A 22,484-nucleotide genomic window follows, 5' to 3' on the forward strand; every position below is an offset into this window, starting at 1 on the left:
AGCCTATATTTCATGGGTCCTTTCAAAATTGTAGTGTAGTATACACAAAACAACTACATTATTGTGGCTACAGATTATGCTACTAAGTGGACAAAAACCAAAGCACTCAGAGATAACTTGGCTCGTAGTCAAATACTAAGATCTTGGCTCACTCTTATAGGCCTACTACTAGCTACATTTAGCATTTAGCCCTAAATGTAAAATGTATGCATGAAGTAGCTTTACTTTATCTAAAGCCATGCTTTCCCCTAATTAGGTCTACTAATCCTAGAATAGTCGTGCCTTTCTCAGACTAGCTCAATCCACAATATCTAAACCTCATCCACAATAATTGTGGTCTCAACCTTAGGTATACTACATCTTAACCCTAGAATCAATCAAAGATCATAGGATATGCGAGGCCCAACCCTGGACTGGTGTACTAGGATCTTAGGGGATAGAAATCTTATGCCAAGCAGTTATGACAACTTTGAGGGAGCAAGTAAGAGAGCCAAAGATACTTAAGGAGAGTGAAGAGAGACCAAAGTGTTAACCTGCGAAAATTTCGGAAGTTTTCAAGCTAAGCACAAAGTGAACCATTGGAGTAGTTGCCAGAGCTACCAACTTCATCAAGGTTCTCAGTTACTTGGACCAACAAGACCCAGTGGTGATCATATCCAACTCAAGACTTTGAAGGGAAAGAAGACGTGCAAAGCGGAGAGCAAGTAAAGAAGGCAAGCAAGCATTTGAATCTCACAAAGGTCAAGAGGACATCCCGTTCTCTCTTGCAACTATGTCATCATCAATAGCCACTTCGTTAGCGTTGGTGACCGCTTTAGTGCCTAACTCAACACTGCACACTGATGTAGCTGCTATCTCACCTATTATCCACAATCCTAGCTTTCTCTCAATTCCAACTTCTACATCCATTGCATCCCTCTAGCCTCACTTTCCTTCTGTCATGTCCCTTGCACTATCATTAGAAAAATACAGAGCTCATCTAGGGACCCTATAAGGAATCCATGCTTTTCTTGTTTTCTTAGCTCATAATTAACAAGTTCTAGAGTGAGAAACACAACTTCAACCCATCGAGCATTCAATCGAAGGTTCCTCGTACATGTACATTGAAGCATTTTTTTGTCATCATAAAAGATGTTGACATCATCATGTAACACATTTTCCAAAAAAAACTCCCAAAATGACTTTTCAATTACTAAATTTGAACACCCAGAGGGATTAAAACGACCAAAACAAGTGCCAAAAAGCATCGTGCTATAGAAACCGATTTGGGTCTCCAATTGCTTTCTCTAGCACAACATAGAATTTAGTGATTTTTATATCACCATTTTGTTTGGAGCAGGCAAAAACCCACAAAATCACTGGGGCCAAAACGACCAAAACGGGTGCCAAAAAACATTGTACAATAGGAAGCGATTTGGGACCTCGAAGCAATATTATTCGGAGGCTCCCCAAATCACTTCCTATTGCACGGTGCTTTTTGGCAAAAACTGCTTTGGTAATTTGCCCCCTCCAAATGTTCAAATTTAGTGACTCAAAAGTCATTTTAAGAGTTTTTACCTAATTCAAACAAAATGGTGATGTCAAAAACACTAAATTCCACAACAAAATGATTTTTCCGTCCAAGATGGACACAATAGACAAAGTATGTCCAATGTCTCACCCTCTAGTAGCAAAGTGCTATATAGATGTGAACCCCTATACAATACCAACAGTTGTTCTCCTACCTCCATGGCACTCCCAAAACACTCGGCCTTCGTGCTCCTTGTGAGCTTAGGTGGGCCTCATCGCCGCGCCCCACAAACACACCTTCAAACTTGTCCTCCTAGACAGCCAAAGTAAGGCAGTGCTGGTTGCTTGACCTCTAGAACACAGCCAATGGTGAGGCCCAAGCTCCCCCTTTGTTCCGTCCTCCTTGCTCCCCTGAATGTCAGCTTTCTGAGATCTTTGTCTACAGCAATCAGCCTCTTCCTTGCAGCTCCTAGTCCTCCTAGCTGATGGCCCAAGTCTGGTTGATCTGTTGCTAGAATCTGCTCCTGAAATGCTGCTCAAAATGGATAATAGACCGGATATGAGCCCCAACGGCTCCCCTTTTATAGGCTGGTATCCCAGTCCCAGATTGGCGGACTGGATCAGCCAACCAACCAACCTGGTACGGCTCTATATAATGCTTCTGAGCCTACTCTTCGCAGCCCTTTTCTCTCCTTCCTGGCCACAGGGGTGCCCTGCAGCAGCCTCTAACAGCACTTAACCAGGCCTCTTCCAAGCCCTGTGCAAGCTCCACATTAGAGGAGCTGCCACTTTCCGTACTGTTGCAACATATGTACCAGCCTTCAACGCATCTTATCAATAGGACCATAGACACGACTCCTTGTCTAAGTTAATTACAATCTCAACTATAGTAGGCATGTTGTTAGCTTGTCCACCTTCTCTTTAATGCTTTGAACCTTGTCCACAAATATTCAAGATTTGCATTTGTTACATAACACAGATCTTTATTTTGAGCTTCCTTGATTTCATATTATCTTGATGTGACCCTTTAGATGTTTCCATATCTTAAATCGTACGTAGTCCATATGCTGCTTAACTAGGATTATACTAAAAGGACCACAAAAAATCATCAAGATCATCAATTACTGTTTGTAGTTCTTACTAATGCTTTCACAAACCAAAAAGCACTTGCAAACTCTTTGCAAAAAATTCATCGACATCATCAATTGTATTGAACTAACCCTGCATGAATTCCAGGACCCAATTCTACCAACTACTGCATTATTCCCATAAGAACACAACCCTTTAGCCTCTATTCACCACTTGTTTGCTGGAGAGACATTAAATTTGGCACTACTCTGACAAGACAAAGGTTTCACCCCAAGCTTTGAAATTCCCATAGTAAATCCTTCATCTACAAAAGCACATGTATACATGGTGAGGCAAAGACAATCCTTGATAATGGATAGTTTATTTCTGTAGAATGCTTCCTAAATAGGCTTGAGAATATATAGCATACACACACACACTCACTTTTTTTTCTTGGTAATACTTTATATTACTGAATGGGAAACCTCAAAAGAAGTGAAAACCCATCATGAAGTACAATGCTTAAAAATAAAAAAGAGCGAATCCCGACAAAAGCCAAGAGACTTGAAGATCAAAATGTCATTTGGAATCCATGCGAGATACTAGGATTAAATCGTCCATAGTAAGTCGTCGGGTTTCCAAAAAAGATTGTAAATGAACGACTTCTCCAATATCAAAATGTAAGCATTTGATCGCCTTACAATTCTTACGAAGGACAGCCACACACACACACACACACACACACACACATCTATACACACACACACACACACACATAGATATACATATACATATATAGACATAAATATATATATATACACACACACACATACATACATACATATGTATGTATGTATGTATATGTAAATATACACATATATATTTAATTTTTATATATAAATATATATGTATATTCATATATGTGTGTGTGTGTGTGTGTGTGTACGTGTCTAGGTCCTAGGGTCAATAAGAAGGGAAGGGTGCATTGAGGTGCATTGAATGGTAGATGCATGGGTCATAGGCTAAGGGTAGGTGTAAATGGGAAGATGGAACTTGAGTGATCTCAAGAAACATTAAATGAAAGGGTATCAGCCTTTCATTGTGAATCTCATGTAGCATTCTCTCTACCACATTGCATTAATCTGCATCTCTCTCACACCTTGCATGTAGGTCAAAAAAAGAAACAAGTACTCTCATGAGGGCGCTCTTCCCCCATTGGAGGGCAAATTGGAATTCAAATTCTGCATGCATTGCACACATTTGCATTCTTGAGAAATTTGGTCGGGTGCACATCTTTATTAATAGAATTAGTGTTACATGTTCAAATTTGATGCCGTCTGAAGCAATGGCTCTAGCTTGACTAGTCCCATCTACTCAGATGATCCATTGCCATAACAATTCAGTCGGTGTCCATCATAAATACAAATACATGTTACATCATTGGTGTATAATACATAATAATGTTCTAATGTCCACTAATCACAGATTAGTGATTTCTCTTGTAACGACACTTCCTCCTGCTTGAATGGGTGGAAGTCCTCCTCTGGATCCTCTCTTGTCTCTTTTTCTTGCGTGCGCTTTTCTCTTTTACTTGTACATTTGCATCGCCTCTTCATAATCTGCAAATATTCTTCTCTTTTTTTTCCCTTTTTTAAAACACGCACACCACTCACGCACCCGTGCTATCAAGGGGCATGCCGTCTTGGACCGGTGGGGCAATGGATCCACAGTTGTGGCACTCACACACACCACACACACGCACTCAACCACAAGCTAGGACTCCATGCGCCAACCACCAAGACTTGAACCCATGACCAAAGGGTTGGTAGCCCAACACTCAAACCACTAGGCCAAAGCCTTGGAGACAAATATTCTTCTCTTGATAGTATATGATCTCTTTTCAAACTGAACTTAAATCTCATCTTCAAGTTCTATTTCCTCTTGATGCTGAATATTCCAAATGCAGAAGTCCCACTGCAGTGTCTCTTCAATATCTCTTTGTGTTCACAATCCCCTTCTAAATACCACGCTGCTAAAATCTCTTATAATAACCTACTTAAGAAGTTGAAACATATTCTCAACAAACTGGTCATCATTACTAAAAATATTATCTCACCCAAATGTGTTATTGAACTAGGTAGACCTTGGTCATAGATGATTTTATGATGGAGAACTGCTTAGTCTATAGAAACTATAGATCATTAATTTCTTTTTCCAACTCTTCTGTTTCAGTCCTATTCATCCTATAAGATGCTCTACATGGAGAAGAAAATCCTTTATTCTCTATCCATTCTTCATAATGGTGAGTCATAACTCCTTGACAACCGGAGTCTCTTGCTCGCGTTCCACCCTGCTCCAACACATGCCTTCTCTTTTCACATGCGCTCCTTCGCTCCCTCTTCCGTCCCAGTGGTGGATCGTCACGGCTCTGATACCAAATGTGAGGAAGCAAATTTCTCAAGAATGCAAATGTGTGCAATGCATGCAGAATTTGAATGCCAATTGGCTCTCCAATGGGGGAAGAGCGCCCTAGTGAGAGTACTTGTTTCTCTTTTCGACCTACATCCAAGGTATGAGAGAGATGCGGATGAATGCAATGCGGTAGAGAGAATGCTATGTGAGATTCACAATGAAAGGGTGATACGCTTTCATTAATGTCCATTGAGATCACTCAAGTTCCATCTTCCCATTTACACCTACCCTTAGCCTATGCATCTACCATTCAATGCACCTTAATGCACCCTTCCCTTCTTATTGCCCCTAGGACCTAGACACGTTGGTGCACATCTTTATTAATAGAATTAGTGATACATGTCCAAATTTGATGCCGTCTAAAGCAATGGCTCTAGCTCGTAGTCCTATCTACTAAGATGATCCACCGCCATAACAATTCGATCAGTGTCCATCATAAATATAAATAAATGTTACACCATTGGTGTATAATATATAATGATGTTATAATATCCACTAATCACGCATTTGTGATTTCTCTTGTCATGACTCTGTGCGTGTGTGTGTGTGAGAAGAAGAATCCGTATATGTAATACATATACATCTCTCTCTCTCTCTCTCTCTCTCTCTCTCTCTCTCTATCTATCTATTTATCTATATCTATATATCTATATATATATAGATATATAGATATAGATAGATAGATAGAGAGAGAGAGACACACACACACACGCACGCACGCACACACATATACATATACATGTATGTATTATTTATGTGTGTGTGTATATATAAATATATATATATGCATATTTATATATATATTATATATATGTATGTATGTATGTATACACATATATATCAATAAATATATTTGTATACGCGCACACACACACACACACACACACATATATATATGCATACATATATATAATTACATAGACATGCATATACATACATATACTTATACATACATGTATGGTATAAATATATATATAGATATATAATTTATAACTCAGAATTTCCTCCACAATCTAAGAGAGATTTATATTATACATATAAATCTCATATAATTAAAAGTCTCATATTATACATATATATATTGCCATTAATGATTCACCTGTACAATGTATAGGGATGTGTGTGTGTGTGTGTGTGTGTGTGTGTGTGTGTATGCATGTCTATATATGTATAGACATACATAAATATATACATACATACATACATATATATATCTATATATTTACACACACACACACACACACACACACACCCACATATATACACATATATACATACATATAGATAGATAGATAGATAGATAGATAGATAGATATGTATGTATGTATGTATCTATCTATCTATCTCTCTCTCTCTCTCTCTCTCTCTATATATATATATATATATATATAGAGAGAGAGAGAGAGAGAGAGAGAGAGATGAATAAGAATTTTTAACTTTAGACCACAAGGCAGGGGTCATTAGACCTTGATCTGGGATCGAACTCAATACACCCAACAAAAGTCACTCCCATAACCAACAAGTGTGCTCACCAAGAGCGGTAGAAATGTTGGCGGGGATAAGACTATACACACACACAAGGAGGGGTGCCAGGGAGGGGGGGGGGGGGGGGGAAGAGAGAGAGAAAGAAAGAAAGAAAGTCTATTAACGTCCACGGGAGACCAAAGGTCTATGGGACAATAGAAAAACCATGCAATACAACAGCTTATGGAGGGCACATGGGATCTCGAACCAGAAGCATGCACTGCTCCTGCGAGCCCCTCGCCGTAGCCTCTACCTCCCTACCTTCCTCCGCCTCACCTTACGCCCTCGCCTTGCGCCCCTCGCCCCTCGCCCTCGCCTTGCACCCCTCGTTCTCGCCTCGCTCCCCTCGCCCCTCGCCTTGCGCCCCTCGCCACCACGCCCTCGCCTCCGCCCTTCGCCCTCACCTCCGCCCGCCGCCCTCCGCCCTCGCCACATTTTGCCCCGCCCTCGCCTTCACCCCTTGCCCTCACCTCGCCTCGCCATTGCCTCCGCCTTCGCCCTCGCCTTGCCCCCGCCTTCGCCCTCGCCTTGCCCCCGCCTTCGCCCCCCCGCCTTTACCCGCCGCCTTGCCTCACCTCGCCATCGCCTCCTCTTCTTCCACCCCGTCTCGCCTCGCCTTGCCTTATCCTCCTCCGTCACACCCAGGCTCCATCCCTCGTCTAACTCCCCCCCCCCCTTTTTTGGTGGCAGCCTCTTCCTCATCGGAGGTCTCGCAGTTTGTCTTGGCGGTATGGCGGCTCCCTGCCCGGAATCGGAGGCCCAGCCGGACCCTCCCTCTCCAGAAGCCTACCGCGTGATCTTGACAGAGCAACAGTCGTCTCGGGTACAACAGGTTGCCAATGACTTTGCCCACACTTCAGTCTATGGCAGAGTCATTGGACACTCTCCCTCCAGACCAGCCATCAGGGATTGGCTTCAATCCACTCTTATGCTAGAGGACAGCCATATCGAGGAGGTGGCCCTTATGGGAAGGGGCATCTTCTGGCTTAAACTCTCCACTGCGAAAGCTGCGAGCAATCTGATTGCTGGTTCCCCCACATCTGTGGATGGAAAGATCATCATGATAGTCCCTTGGTACCGAGGATTCAGCGCAGCGGACTTTGATGCTAGTTTCCGCATACCTCGCCACCCAGTGACGCTAGTTTTTCCAGGCCTTGCTGCTGAGTTGCGGCCGATAGTCAAGGACCTGGGTTCCCACTTTGGCTGGGTGATGCATGACACTTTCGTCGACGCGGTTGCTGCGGCAGGAGCTCCCAGAGTCCGTGTGGCTGTGGCAGACCCTGCGTCCCTCCCTGCAGTGATTGAGATCGTGACAGATGCTGGCAGCATTACTCAAAGCATGGTAGTCACAGGACAGCCAGGCCAGTGCCTGAGGTGTCACGGCTTTGGGCACCTGGCTGCTGCTTGTCCACTCTTCTCCAGCTCCTCTCGGGCCCCCTCCCCCTCCCTCCAGGCAGCCACGTCAGGAAGAGCAGAGGCAGCCGGAGTCCGGTCCAGAGGTGGCTGGCGGCTGGACTGAGGTCAGAAGAAAAAGAGGAAAGAATAAGAAGACTTCTGACAAAGGCAAGGAGGCAGAGGTTACCCAGCCTGCAGCAGCGCCTTAGAGACCTGACAGGCAGCCGCCCCAGGGTCCTGGGAAAGCTTCTTCTTCGTCTGTAGCCCGCCCTCTGCAGCCTCAGGTCCCCCTCTCTTCCGATCCCCAGCTCCCTTCCACCCAGCCCCAGCCCCTACCCCAGCCGCAGTCCCCTTCTTCCGTCCCGCAGCATCAACCCCCGCCTCTTCCTCTTCAGCCCCCTCCTCTTCCTCCTCAGCCCCAGTCCCAGCCCCAGTCCCATCCCTCCTCCCCCGCCCCTCTCAGCTCTTCCGCAGTGTCAACTTCACCGGTGGTTTCTCAGCCGCGTGCAGCCCCCACTCCCCCACCTCCGCCCCCCCGCTAGTCGCTTCCGTGGAGTCTGAGTCGCCTATCCCTCACCCTCCTTCCCCTTCCTCACCCCAGGCAGGGCACCCTGAGACTGCACCACCCCTGGAGCAGTCTTCCTTGTCTGCTATCCCGGCCCCCTCAGTTGCAGACTCTGGCGGGCCTCAGCTCCAGGAGAGAGAGCTTCCTCGCGACTTCTACAGGTCCGGTCCCTGGGATTATTTGGATGTGGCCGACCTCGGGACTTTCCCAGCTTGCCTCGACATCAATATCTTCTTACTTCGTAAAGGGGCGGATGGGAAGATCGCAGCCTTGGCCCCGAGGGATGGCCCCAGCTTTGCTTTCACTTTTCTCAGCGACGGCACCGAGATTTGGACAGACGACTCGGTCTGGGAGGCTCTCAGAGAGCAGACGCACGCTCAAATTTGCTCCTGGATAGGCCCGTCGGGTGGACAGCTTCTCGAGACTCAGTGGTCCGAGGGTGACGTGCGCCTGCGGTGGCGATGCGCCGCCAAGCGTTTCAGATTGATTGTGATCCTCAGGCCCCCTCTGTCGTGGCCCCTCCCCCAGGATGTCAGAGCCTGGACTCCTCAAAAACTTCGCGCCTTCTACGGGATGACTACCTCAGAGATCTCGAGTTGGCTCGAGAAAGCGTTTGTCCATGGCACCAAAGGCCTCACGCCTTTGCTAAAAGTTTTGAAGAACGGGCAGGATGACCCCGCCTCCCCCTCCAAACCCTCACAAAAGCGTCAACGCCTTCATTCCGAAATACCAGCCTCTTCATCGAGAGTATGCAGATGACACAGCGCTGTATGTTCAGGATGATGACATGATGCTGGAGAGGGTGAGGCTGGCCTTAGAGGTCTTCTGCTCGGCAGCCGGTGCGAAAATCAACTGGAACAAATCAGTTGGTTTTCTCACAAACCCTGGGGCATGCTCACAGTGGGGGAGGTTTTTGGGTTTCAGGTGGATCCCGCGGGGGCAAACTACTAGATATCTCGGCTTTCAGGTTGGCCTAGACATCACGCCAGCTCAGCAGTTTCTCCCGGTGCTAGATTCCATACGACGGAAGCTGGCTTTCTGGAGCACTGCTAAGCTCTCTCTTGCAGGTCCTGCTCTTGTAGTCAACCAGGTTCTCCTGGCCACGGCCTGGTATGTGGCCTCTTGTTGGTGCTTCTCGAGATCCTGCGTGGCACAGCTCAGGAGGATGGTCCGGAATTTCCTGTGGTCTGGGGGGGATGGTCTCAGAGATACCAGAGCCAGGGTAGCCTGGCAGACAGTCATTCTTCCGCAGGCTGAGGGTGGCTTGGGGGTCATTGATCCTGAGCTTCAGAGTCAGGCCCTACTGGGCAAGTTAGTTATCCGCGGTTTGACCCCAAGGGGGCAAACATGGAAGATGTTACTTCAGCAGGGGATCAGTTCTTGTGTCCCACGCCGAGGTGGAGAGTGGCTACCGTCCCTCCGGTGGATCTTCACCTCTGCACCGCTTACTCACCCCCGCTCCCCGCTCATTCGTAGCCTTCTCACGGTTTGGAGGCGACTCCGTCTCAGTCTCCTCCAGTCCCCTCCTAGCAGTCAGGAGGAGATCGACCGCCAGCCGCTCATCTGGAACGATCAGGTCAGAGATACCTTGGGCCTTCAGCTGGGGGAGAGGTCACATATCTCGTGGGACGGCTGGATGCGGGGGCCAGCCCGGTCCCTTCGAGTTTGGAGAGACACTTACAGACACTTGGAGACCGTTGCTCTAGCAGCCGCAGCCGGAGGTGTCCGTGGAGCTCAGGCGAGACGCACAGAGATAGACGGAGCGATTCCTGCCGGTTGGTTGGTTCCACCCGAGATTCAGATCCTCATGCCTGGTGATGCCCGTTGGCTTGGACAGTTCACCCCCCGTGGCATCCCACTGGTGGTTGCAGGCCGGCTGGACGACACCTCTGTATCCTTCTTCGCGGTTTTGGGGGACGGCCGACTCAGGAGAGAGGGTGTGCTCATCGACCCCCTTCTCTCGTGGCAGAGGGTTCGTGTCGTAGGCCTCGTAGGGAAGGTTTGGCATATCGATCCTAGTATAGAACAGGATCAGCTGCAGTTATGGCGCCTCTGGCTTTGGGAGGGGCGGGCCCTGTCAGAGCTTGATTGGGACCCAGGTGAGTGGAGATGGCCAGAGGTTGTGGCAGGCCAGGGGCCGACCCCTTTCTTCGCTTACAGCACGACATTGGGCAGGAGAGTTCTCGGGAGGATGCAGAGCCGACCGCCCACCCAGCGGCCCAGTTGGTATGCTCAGGGTATCTCCAGGCTATTTTTGCAGGCCTTCTGGAAGGCCTTGTGGGAGAGCTGGCGGCCGCGGAAGATTTCCTACTTCCTTTGGCTACTCGCCCACAAGGGTCTTCTAGTGGGGAGCTGGTTGCGGCAGATTGGTCAGGATGGACTTTGTCAGATTTGTCATGAGGACGAGGAGTCACCAAAGCACTGCCTGTGGAGCTGCACTCGCGCCCAGGACGTGTGGAGGTGGGCCTTCGGGATCCTTACTCGCGCAGCACCGGAGTTAGGTTTGATCACCTGGGGCGCGTTCTGCTGGTGCAGCACCACACCTGGCTATCATCAGTTGTTCGAGGCAGGCCCGCAGGACCCCATGTTCCTTATCACACAGGGGACTTGGGGGCTGCTTGAGGGCATCCCGCAGCACTTGGCAGAGGCGGACACAGGATCTCAGGAGAGGCAGCCAGTCTGGGAGATTATTAGCAGCATCGTCGGATGGCACATTTGGACCTCGCGCTGCGCGCAGATCCTCGGTGGTACCTCTCTTTCGACTGCCCAGGTCATGGCCGACATCTAGAGCGAGATTATCCACACACTCAGAGGCCAGTGGGACCAGATACAGGGGGATTCCCGGGCTGGCCGGGAGAAGCGGAGACGTTTCCTCCGAGATTGGGATACGCAGGGCCTCTTCTTCGAGCATACTTCTCAGGGCCTTCAGTGGCGCTATTCACCGCCTCTCTGGCTGTTTATTCACACCCGCCTGATCCCTCCGTGAGAGAGAGCTTTTTGTTTCCACTTAGGGCTGCGTCCGATTTGTGAACACAGCCCCGTCAGCTGCAAAACTGACCCCATGTATCTTGTTTTTTCGAAGTAATATAATCAGCACTGTTTTTTCTCCCAAAAAAAATGGAGGGCACATGGCAGCTCCCAAGGAGTGCATAAAGCAGCTCCAATTATTTAAAGTACCTAGATTCTATCCTAACAAATACATATAATTGGCCATACATCATTTTAAGACTGAGAGTCTTTTGGTTTTGATTTGAATTCCTTAATGAGTGCTATTCCTCCACGGTACTCTACCCATTTTCCATCTTTCCTGGCAGCCTTAACTTTGGCTAATTCTGTTGCTTTATCCTTCAATTGAGCTCTTGTAAGTTCCTCAGCTATCCATAGCTTAGTTCCTTTCAGCTTGTAGGATTGTAGAGAGAGAGAGAGAGAGAGAGAGAGAGAGAGAGAGAAAGAAAGAAAGATATATTAACGTCCACGGGAGGCCTCGGGGCATATGGGACAAAAGTGCGGAATCAATGTAACTCATACAAGCCACTGTGGACTGGATGTTGGCTCTCGCTACTGGCCCATCTATCTCTCATGTCAGCTAGCTCCTCCTCCTCTACCCCCGAGTGCCCTGGAGCTGACTCAAATGCATAGAAGCAAGTGACCTGGCTCAATGCTCGGCCTACCTCAGTGTCCTGTGACGTGGTGGTCACATCCTGCTGCTCTCTGATCCGTCGCAAGAGTGTCTCCCTGTGTCATCGCATCTCCATCAAGTAGAGTCGAATACACACCTAGTCCTGGAAGTGGATCAGTCGTGAGACTGGGCCAAAACCGTGTCCCTCTTGAAAGAGACAATGGTAGCGCCCTCGGATCTCATAGTAGGCCGGGCACACACAGAGAAAGTGCTCCTCGGTCTCGACTTGACCCATCGTGCATAACCTACAAGTCCGCTGCGCTCTGGGTATGCTTGCAGCTCTCCCTGCCTCAATCCTCAGCTGATGGGAAGAGACTCGCATTTGTCCAATCATCAATGGCAATCCTCAGTGCGTGTGAGACTCCTCTGTCCTCAAGATACTGGGGTCTGATGATGCGACCATCCTCCGATACTCTCAAAAAATGGTCATAGTAGAGCTAAGTCTTGGTGGGGAACTCCTGGTCCCCCCCCAAAGTCCGAAATGTGTGAAATTGAAGGAGGTCTATCCGTATGATGCGGTTGATCTCATCTCGTGGAATCAGCTCGGGAGGTGCATCCATCTGAATGCCATGACTGGCAAACCATGCAGAGACGTGTGCATACCATGTTGTATTAAACCCACTCTCTACCAGTCGAATAGAGGACTCCAATGCCAGTCTCGGTAGTCTCACACGAGATAGGTCCCAAACTCTATAAAGGAATGTCATTATCTGAAAGGTGGCATCGACCTGAAGAGGGGTCATAGCAAACTCTGCCTGTACTATCTGATGGGGGATTGAGGGCTTATTGTGAATCATCCTAGATCCCATAATTACCTGTAACCGCTCAAATCTTCTCCACTCTGCTACTGAAATATCACACCCCTAGAAAGGTGCTGCATACATGGCGATTGGCCTCACACTAGTGTCGAAAAGAGAGCACTTTGTGGGTGGATCCTGAAAATGCGCTTGAAAACATTGTCGCTCTAGTCGGGCCAAAGCACCATGTCCTCGTGTGAGTCGTGCTCAAGCAACATGGATCATCGTGAAAACTGGCCCTATGAAAACCACACCCAAGTATATGTAGGACTGCACAATCTCTACTGGCTGACCTCGGTATGTGAAGCTATGTCGATGGAGCACTCAGCGTGAGGTATTGAAAATCATAACCTTGGTCTTCCCAAGGTTAACTGTCATGTCTCTCTTTGTGCAAAACACCTCGAGGGCCTCTAGATGTCTCTGTAATCCCTCTGCTGAAGACGACAAGAGGACTATGTCATCCGCATATAATAGTATCGGCACCAACAAATCAACCAACGGTGATCCCTCGCCTGGGAGACGGTCTATGAAGGATATGATCTCATCAATGTAGAGCCCAAAGAGAGTCGGTGAGAGAGGGCATCCCTGCTTCACCCCAATCGTGCTCTCCACCCAGTATGATAGGCCTCCTGGGGCACAAACTCGTCCCCTGACGGACTCGTATAGGCTCATCACCTCCCAAATCAAAACCTCTAGAATCCGCATCTCTTGTAGTCTCCTAATCATGCGGGATCGTGGGACAGTATCAAAAGCCTTCCGAAAGTCTACAAAGCAAGCATAGACTTTCCGACGTCTCGACCTCACCTCCTCAATGATAGGGTGGAATGTTGTCTCGAAAATCTTGCCTGCCCTAGAGAGCGCTGCCCATGTGCCTCTGTGTGACTGCTGATCTCTCTCTCTAGTATTGATCCATAGATCTTGGCCAAAGTGCAGTAGTTCCCAATGTCCATGGGGTCACCTGCCTTGTGTATTGGGACGATGGTGGTAGTGCTCCAAGAGAGTCGGAAGCTGTGGCATATGGCGTGGTTGAACATCTGCACTAGGATCGGGGCTAAAATCGCATGCCCGTGGGCGAAATGCTCCATTCGTAGCCCCTCATGATCTTGTGTTCTCTAGTTATGGACCCGGCGGAGTGCAGCCCGTACATTTGTGCAGTGAGCAAGTGACAAATGGCGGGCCTGGGCATAGTGGACATATCATGCGGTGCCTGCATCGGAACATCATAGAGAGAGCATGAGTACGTGTGCCAAACACCCAGGTCTGTGATAGGAATAGGCGGCTTCCCCTCCGATAGGAGCCCCAATCCGATGGTAGGGTCCCCTCCTTTGAACGAACTAATCACCTCGTCCATCCTATGGGTGAGAAAAGCCCGACGCTTGCGGCGTGTCAGCCATCGTGAGATCCTCTATGCCTTAGGTGGTGTCAAATGGCCAATGGCTTGCTCACGTGTGAGGTGAGCTCTCATCTCACTGCACTCGTCATCATACCAGGGGTTCTGAGGCATCCTTCCCACTGAAACGCGTCCAAACCGAGTTGTAGGGAAAGCTTTGATGGCTGCATCCATGACCACTGTGGCAAGGGTGTCTGATGCGTGGGTGAGGTCAACCTCGTCACCAAGTAGTAAACCTGGGAGCTCCTGTGCCAAATGATTCACATAAATGGGATCAAGGGTCCGGTCAAAGTGGACCCGTACAAGTGGGAGTGGAGGGGGCTCTCCATGTGACGAGAGAGAGAGAGAGAGAGAGAGAGAGAGAGAGAGTCCAAGAACATGCCCAAACTCTTCCTCTATATTCGGTTTAAACCAATTTAGTATCATCATTACACCAGGACCCTATTTCACAACAAGACTTAACAGGACTTAAAATAGAAGGTCTAAGTGTTGGCCGTTGAGAGGCAATATTTGCATAATGGAAGAGTATCCAAGATATCCATGTGCTCCCTTCCCATATGAACCTCCGAACTGAAACTTTGCATGCTTGAGATGAAAAAACTCAACAACCTTTAGTGCCACCAATCTGATTGATAAACCTTTAGGATTGGTGTAGTGGAATACTTAAACGTAAGTAGAATACTGCTATAGTTATCCTGACTTATTCTGCCCTTCGCTCGAGACGACATACTCAAGACAACAGAAGCAGGAGAGGTGTATCAATAACTTGAAGCAGCACTTATCCCAATACTTTGTTTGAGACTGATAGCCTACTTACTTCACTAGAAGTAGAAGAGGCGCAAGAGAAGAACTGGCTGAAACATGATTCTGAAGTGCATGTTTCAAGCACATAAGAAAGTGTGTAAAAGGAGTCTTCAAAGGAGTTTCCATTTTATCTAAAAATCTGATTATGCTCACCTCTCCACAAGTATAGCATTCAGACATCCCTCAAAATTGTCTTGCTCCTCCCCAATTATCTCCATAGGAGACAACTCTATCACCACCAATGTCGCGTCCATGACTCTTGAAGTTCCCAAAATCGTTGCCAAAAGCACCTTACTTCCATATGTGCCTTCTCTGCTTCCATATGTGCCTTTTCTGCTTACATATGCACGTTCTCTGCCTCAATAGCTTCTCTACTTCATATGCACCGGCGTATGGCATAGAGGGACTAGGCAAGGGATTTTCATCTTGCCTCCTTTCAAATGGGTGCCCAGTGCCCCCACCTTGAGCTGATTGCAACAGCTAGTTTCTGATTCACTTTGAAAACAGCAATCAAAGTGCAAAATAACCATGATCAGACAGATGGACTTGGCAGTAATACATGATAGCACCACAGAACACAGGGAGAACATTGAGAGAATGTCGAACCTCAAATGATGCTAGCAATTCTTCAAGCTGTGCTACTTCTTCACGAATGTTGTAGCTTTTGCAGGATCACCATCATTCTCTAGCTCACTTTTTGGAAAAGCCAGCTCTGCTTAAGCTTGTGCTTCTGTGAGAACAATCTGCAGACCACCAACAAGTGTCATAACTCTTAGCAAAATGAGAACTTAAGATATGCCCTGGATTGTCTCTTGAAATGTGACATGTTGTATTCAAGTGGAGGAGTCGTCCTAGATTTTACAGACACAAAATCCATCCGTGCACCAAGCCTATATTCCAGAATCCACATACCTCTGCAAGACTGACATAAACATCTTACACATTGAGTATTGCTGAGAAACAAGGGCAATAATCGAGAAAACAAAATAACCAGAGGGGGGGAACCAGAGTCTGCCCTGGTGCATACATGCACGAGTGTGGGAACTGTGTGTCTGAGCTACACTGTGTACGGTCTTAGTCTCATCAGACACATAGTTTGGTTCACTCTTGGTTGCGTCATATTTTGCTTTATGTTCTGTTATGGAGTTCAGGTTGTATTTGATCCAAGCTTCTGTAGTGTCGACTTCATGGCTTTACATACATGTGTGGAGTTCAATATACCTAGATGAATCCAGGAACATTCCCAAACTCATCCTCTAAAAACACAACATAGTGCAGTTTCAATCTCATGATAGTCAGTGCAGTTTCAATCTCATGATAGTCACTCACAAGGTTGAAAACCATAAACTCCATCATGCATAGCAGGGACTAGCTACTATGACATCCCCATTGACGTCATCAGTGCCCAACAGTGGGTGTAGACCATAGTATAAAAATATGCTCTCACACATACAAATCCACACACCCACACATACTTCAGCATCCATTTATACAAAGTCTTCGTACTGAGTTTCTCTCGGGACTCCCGAGGTGAAGGGCAGACTCAGCCATGACGAAGGCTAGCACTAAAGGAGAAGGCTAATCAAAAGGTAGTCCAAAATCCCTTCATTCAAGCTACAACTGCTTGTGAAGTCTATAAACATTTTCATTTTAGTCTCTCCCCAACGAGCATCTAAATCTAAATCTAGCTGGTAGGGCAACGCACCATTTAAGATAGAAAGAATTATCACAATACCAGCAGGCCGCAACTTGGACGAAAACTTCACAAGGTGAAATTTGCATGTCCGCTAATACGACAGAAGCATATACCTAGATGAATCCAGGAACATTCCCAAACTCATCCTCTAAAAACACAACATAGTGCAGTTTCAATCTCATGATAGTCACTCACAAGGTTGAAAACCATAAACTCCATAATGCATAGCAGGGACTAGCTACTATGACATCCCCACTGACGTCATCAGCGCCCAACAGTGGGTGTAGACCATAGTATAAAAATATGCTCTCACACATACAAATCCACACACCCACACATACTTGAGCATCCATTTATACAAAGTCTTCGTACTGAGTTTCTGTCGGCACTCTGGAGGTGAAGGGCAAACTCAGCCATGATGAAGGCTAGCACTAAAGGAGAAGGCTAATCAAAAGGTAGTCCAAAATCTCTTCATTCAAGCTACAACTGCTTGTGAAGTCTATAAACATTTTCATTTTAGTCTCTCCCCAACGAGCATCTAAATCTAAATCTAGCTGGTAGGGCAACGCACCATTTAAGATAGAAAGAATTATCACAATACCAGCAGGCCGCAACTTGGACGAAAACTTCACAAGGTGAAATTTGCATGTCCACTAATACGGCAGAAGCATATACCTAGATGAATCCAGGAACATTCCCAAACTCATCCTCTAAAAACACAACATAGTGCAGTTTCAATCTCATGATAGTCACTCACGAGGTTGAAAACCATAAACTCCATCATGCATAGCAGGGACTAGCTACTATTACATCCCCACTGATGTCATCAGCGCCCAACAGTGGGTGTAGACCATAGTATAAAAATATGCTCTCACACATACAAATCCACACACCCACACATACTTGAGCATCCATTTATACAAAGTCTTCGTACTGAGTTTCTGTCGGCACTCCGGAGTTGAAGGGCAGACTCAGCCACGACGAAGGCTAGCACTAAAGGAGAAGGCTAATCAAAAGGTAGTCCAAACTTTCTTCATTCAAGCTACAACTGCTTGTGAAGTCTATAAACATTTTCATTTTAGTCTCTCCCCAACGAGCATCTAAATCTAAATCTAGCTGGTAGGGCAACGCACCATTTAAGATAGAAAGAATTATTCAAAACTACTATGTTTTCTAGGGCGTGATATCCACCTTCTTTTGGCTTGACAAATAAAGGCTCTCTGTCTCTATTCGTGAAGGCTATCTTCCTTCCATCATGCATTGCAGTGTCACTTTTGATTGTCAATCATCCTATTGTGTTGTACGAAAAGTCGCGGATCCATTTGTCTTTAATGCTTGCAAAAAATACTATCTTGGGGATGGTGAGAGAGAAAAAAAAGAAAGAAAGAAAGTTTATTAAAGTCTTCAGAAGACCGATGCGTCTATGAGACTATGAAACCCTGGTACAATCAAGCTGTGAGGGTGGAGCTACTAAACGAGCATCCACACCAATGCATAATGTAATGTAAAAAAATAAAGCAGAATGATAGTACTAAGTACAACATAGTCATGTCGGTGGGCGAGCTACAAATCAGTCAGTCACATCAACATCAGCGTCCTCATCAAATCGGGGGAGGACGAGGCACTGGATGCAGGAAATCGGCGATAGAGTGCTGTCGACCACTCAAGGGTGTGGTCCTATGATGTCTCCTGGTCATAGCTCTGCGCCTAATAAGGGCTACGGTAACCCCTCTCGGCCAGGCTCCGATGGTAAACATGGTGGAGATATCCCTGAGTGTAATCTACGCGTCCATCCTCTGTCTGAGCTGTCGGGTCACTCGCTCTGAGTCCCCGTCATGTCGGGGTCTCGTCTCGAGAGGGTCCCAGAGATCAGGCTGAAAGAACTCCATGATAGAGCTCTGGGAGGGCTCTGCTGAGGTGGAAGACTATTCCTATCTCCTCGATCGAAGTATCCTCTCACGGTGCCCGGCTGCCTCGTGGATGAATCCTGCCAAGCATCTCTAATCTGGATAGGAGAGAAATCAGGACAGGGTCCCATAGCTATCTCTGAAGAGACAATAGAAGCGCCCGTGGATCCCATAATAGATGGGACACCTGAAGATGAAGTTCTCCTCTGTCTCAACCTGATGAATTTCAGAGCCACTTTCTAGGGAAAGCAAAAGATGACTTGCCCTTTTTGTTGGAGTTGTGGATGTCTACATTGCCTCTTCCTTGGGATTGGGGCCCTGATTCGTGAGTTGCCACCTGGTAACTTTCTAGAACTTGAATTTTCCGGGCTATATTGGACAAGAGGAAACTCAATTCATGGAGGTTAGGAGGAGATCAGGACCATGAGTTGCCATGATGGTGGATTGAATCAATAGGGAACAAATTAAAAGGACTTAACAAGAGAGTACAATGTACTGGACCTGCCTAGGCTTAGATACCAGTGAAACCACTTTGTGCTTTTTAACAATTTGGACAGGAATTTATAGACCATTTTTATAGACTTTTTTCAAGATGCTCATAGATTTTGATTGCTCAAATGGCGATACAAGACCAAGGTGCAATGCACCTTACAAACTTGGACTCAAACTCTTGAGAGAGGATATAGACGCTACTGCAGGATAAGAATGCTCAAGTCGAGCTATATGCAAGGAATGACTCAAAAGATGGAACTACTGGGAACTGAACTTTTTAGGCACCTCAATCTGCTAGGAAGATGGCTGCATAATCATCACAACTTCATCCCACATTAGTTGCATGCACCGGATCTCTTGAAAAAGCAAAAATTTCAATGCAAAAGTATACTACAAATAAGCAAATCTCAGATTCAAACTCCCCTTCCACTTCTGCTCCCTTGGTTATGGAGCCCTTGGTGCAATTTGGAGCCCCTCTTGCGTGGATGAGTGAGAGCTTGGGGCTAGAAAGAGAAATACTTAGAAAAAGTGATGCAAGTAAGAAATTGTGCACTATGTGTTTCTAGAGGATGAGTTTGGGCATGTTCCTGGATTCATCTAGATGTATGCTTCTGCCTTATTAGCAGACATGCAAATTTCACCTTGTGAAGTTTTCGTCAATGTTGCAGCCTCCTGGTATTGCAATAATTCTTTCATCTTAACTAGTGCGTTGTCCTATCAGCTAGTTGGTCTAAGCATATTTTTTGCTTAGTTGCTCGTTTGGGAGAGACTAAAATGAAATCGTGTAGTCTTCACAAGCAGTTGTAGCTTGAATGAAGAGAATGTGGACTACTTTTTGATTAGCCTTCTCCTTTAGTGCTAGCCTTTGTCATGGTTGAGTCTGCCCTTCACCTCTGGAGTGCCGATAGAAACTCAGTACGAAGAGCTTTGTATAAATGAATGCTCACGTATGTGTGGGTGTGTGGATTTGTATGTGTGAGAGCATATTTTATACTATGGTCTAAACCCACTGTTGGGTGCTGATGACGTCAGTGGGGATGTCATTAGTAGCTTGTCCCTGCTATGAGTGATGGCGTTTATGGTTTCTATCTTGCGAATGATTATCATGAGATTGAAACTGCACTGTGTGCTTTAAGAGGATGAGTTTGGGCATGTTCCTAGATTCATCTAGATATATATAAAATGTGCACAATTTATTCATTATTGATCGTAGGGTTTCTCTTGTCTGAGGAAAAATAGGGAGGGGAAAGTGTTTATGCATATACTTGTTTGTACAGTTTATAACATGATTACTAGGAGAGATAGCATCTTCGAACTCCCCATACCAAACAGGACAATGAACTGCTGCCCTTTAGATGTGCCATAAGCTCTAATAAGAGCCTTCTTCCATTGTTCCATACCCCCCTACATTTGTACCTCAGCCCTTTTAGTTCTAACTAGGACAAGGTCTCATTGACCCACCAGACAGATGGGAGACTTTACTCATGGAGGTATATAGTATATGGGTCAGGGAAGTGGAGCTAACACGATATGCCCAGAGGCCAGGTTTGCCCAGGACTTGGCTACAGTGGTTCAGGAGCAGGCTCGTCATATCCAGGAGCAAGCCAATATCATCCGGGCATTGAGATAGGACATAGGTCAGCTCAGGGAGGAGTTCTCCTCTACTCGTACTGTCATAGGCAGTACACCGGTAGTAGAGGCGCAGATTGCGAGTATGCAATCTATGATAGAGGAGACTTCCAGATGGGTCGACGTAGCTAAACGGGAACCCGCAAGGGCCACAGTTTGGCTACTCTCATGGAGCAGCAGCAGAGAGCCAGTAAGGCTCTCAACATTAGAGTTCGTGGGATCCCACGCACTGACACTACACCGATGTCAGATGCGATGGCTTTCGTGGCCACTACTCTGGGTGTAGCTGAGCACAGGGTCGAGCGGGAGAGACCCCAACCGAGAGCAGCCCTTGATCATACGATGGTTCCATGATGCTCGGGCCCGACTTTCGATTTTACGACACAGGTCAGCACTACGAGATCAACCAGCGAACTCCATGGATGAGGACCTCACCCCACTACAGATTGAGAAGAGGCGCTCCCTATTGCAGTAGTGCGATCAAGCACGTAAGGCGGGGAATTGGGCAGTAGTTCAGGATGGTTGACTTCTCACAGGCCCTCGTCGGGCACCTCCCCCTCCCCTTCCGCATAGGGGGCGGGGTCTATGAGACTCAGAGCTCTAAGACCCTATCTTGCACCATTTGGAACTATAATGGTACCTTATGGTCAGAACCAACAAATTTCTCGTAATCTTATACATGTCGAAACATAGTCTTTTATACGGAGACACATCAGAGTCCAAAGTGCCCATTACCAGTAGTCAACGGTTACACATGGAAGTCTGCCTATAGAGATGAGACTAGGGACACATGAGGGGTACGTGGATCAGGTGAGGTAGCAATTCTCTACAGATCCACCCTCTCTGGGATCATCTCGATAGAGCAAAGAGATACTTATTCCAGATTTCTTTGGATCCAAATTCGACACATGGACAGTCGGGATCTATTTGTTACAGTATGCTACTTCCCCCTCGAGACCTCCCACTTTGTGAGAGATATCCGAGATGAGACGGAGACATCTCCATTAGCTGCCCTATATCAGTCCATTGTTGATTTCTCGAGCCGCGGAGAAGTCCTCCTAGTTGGAGACTTCAACACGCGGACAGGCGTCCGTCAGGTACCACTTCTTGACTTCGGGGATGATTCCATTTTACTACTAGACGTTGACCTTGAGGATGCAGGGTTTCAGCTGACAAACAAGGGCCAGTCACATCTTATGGGCAGGCTCTACTAGACCTTGGCAGGATGCATGATCTCATTATCTATAATGGTCTCGACAGATGGCCCACTTCAGGTGGTTTCACGTGCTTCCCACATCATGGGATCCCCTGCCTTCACTACACGCATCACTGATTTCACTGTAGCACCTCTCCCTCCGGGGGCTGATCACACTTACCTTTTCTTTAGCGTCTTCACTCCCCACCATTGCACAGTACCTCCCACCCCAGTGATTTCACTGTAGCACCTCTCCCTCCAGGGGCTGATCACACTTACCTTTTCTTTAGCATCTTCACTCCCCACCATTGCACAGCACCTCCCACCCCAGTGAGCTCTTACTCCTCATATCATAATATCCA

At 46.9% G+C, this 22,484-nt stretch overlaps 1 protein-coding gene across 3 annotated transcripts in view; it reads right to left on the bottom strand.

Moving 5' to 3' along the window:
• LOC147886751 (pentatricopeptide repeat-containing protein At1g06140, mitochondrial-like) overlaps positions 1–22,484 on the bottom strand; it is a 48,880-nt gene that overhangs the window by 2,718 nt on the left and 23,678 nt on the right. For 2 of the 3 annotated variants that reach the window (XR_015543309.1, XM_087395511.1), the window contains exons 2-3: positions 15,810–15,946; positions 15,157–15,698 (exon numbers count right to left, since the gene is read on the bottom strand). The gene's annotated coding sequence lies outside the window, so the exon portion shown is untranslated. Of the gene's footprint in view, positions 1–15,156; positions 15,699–15,809; positions 15,947–22,484 lie in introns of those variants that run through there. The other variant, XM_087395512.1, reaches the window with a different exon arrangement.

The sequence above is a fragment of the Dipteris shenzhenensis genome, chromosome 24 (assembly GCF_047967505.1).
Source record: "Dipteris shenzhenensis isolate YYH24624 ecotype China chromosome 24, Dip_SZ_1.0, whole genome shotgun sequence".
Lineage (NCBI taxonomy): Eukaryota > Viridiplantae > Streptophyta > Polypodiopsida > Gleicheniales > Dipteridaceae > Dipteris > Dipteris shenzhenensis.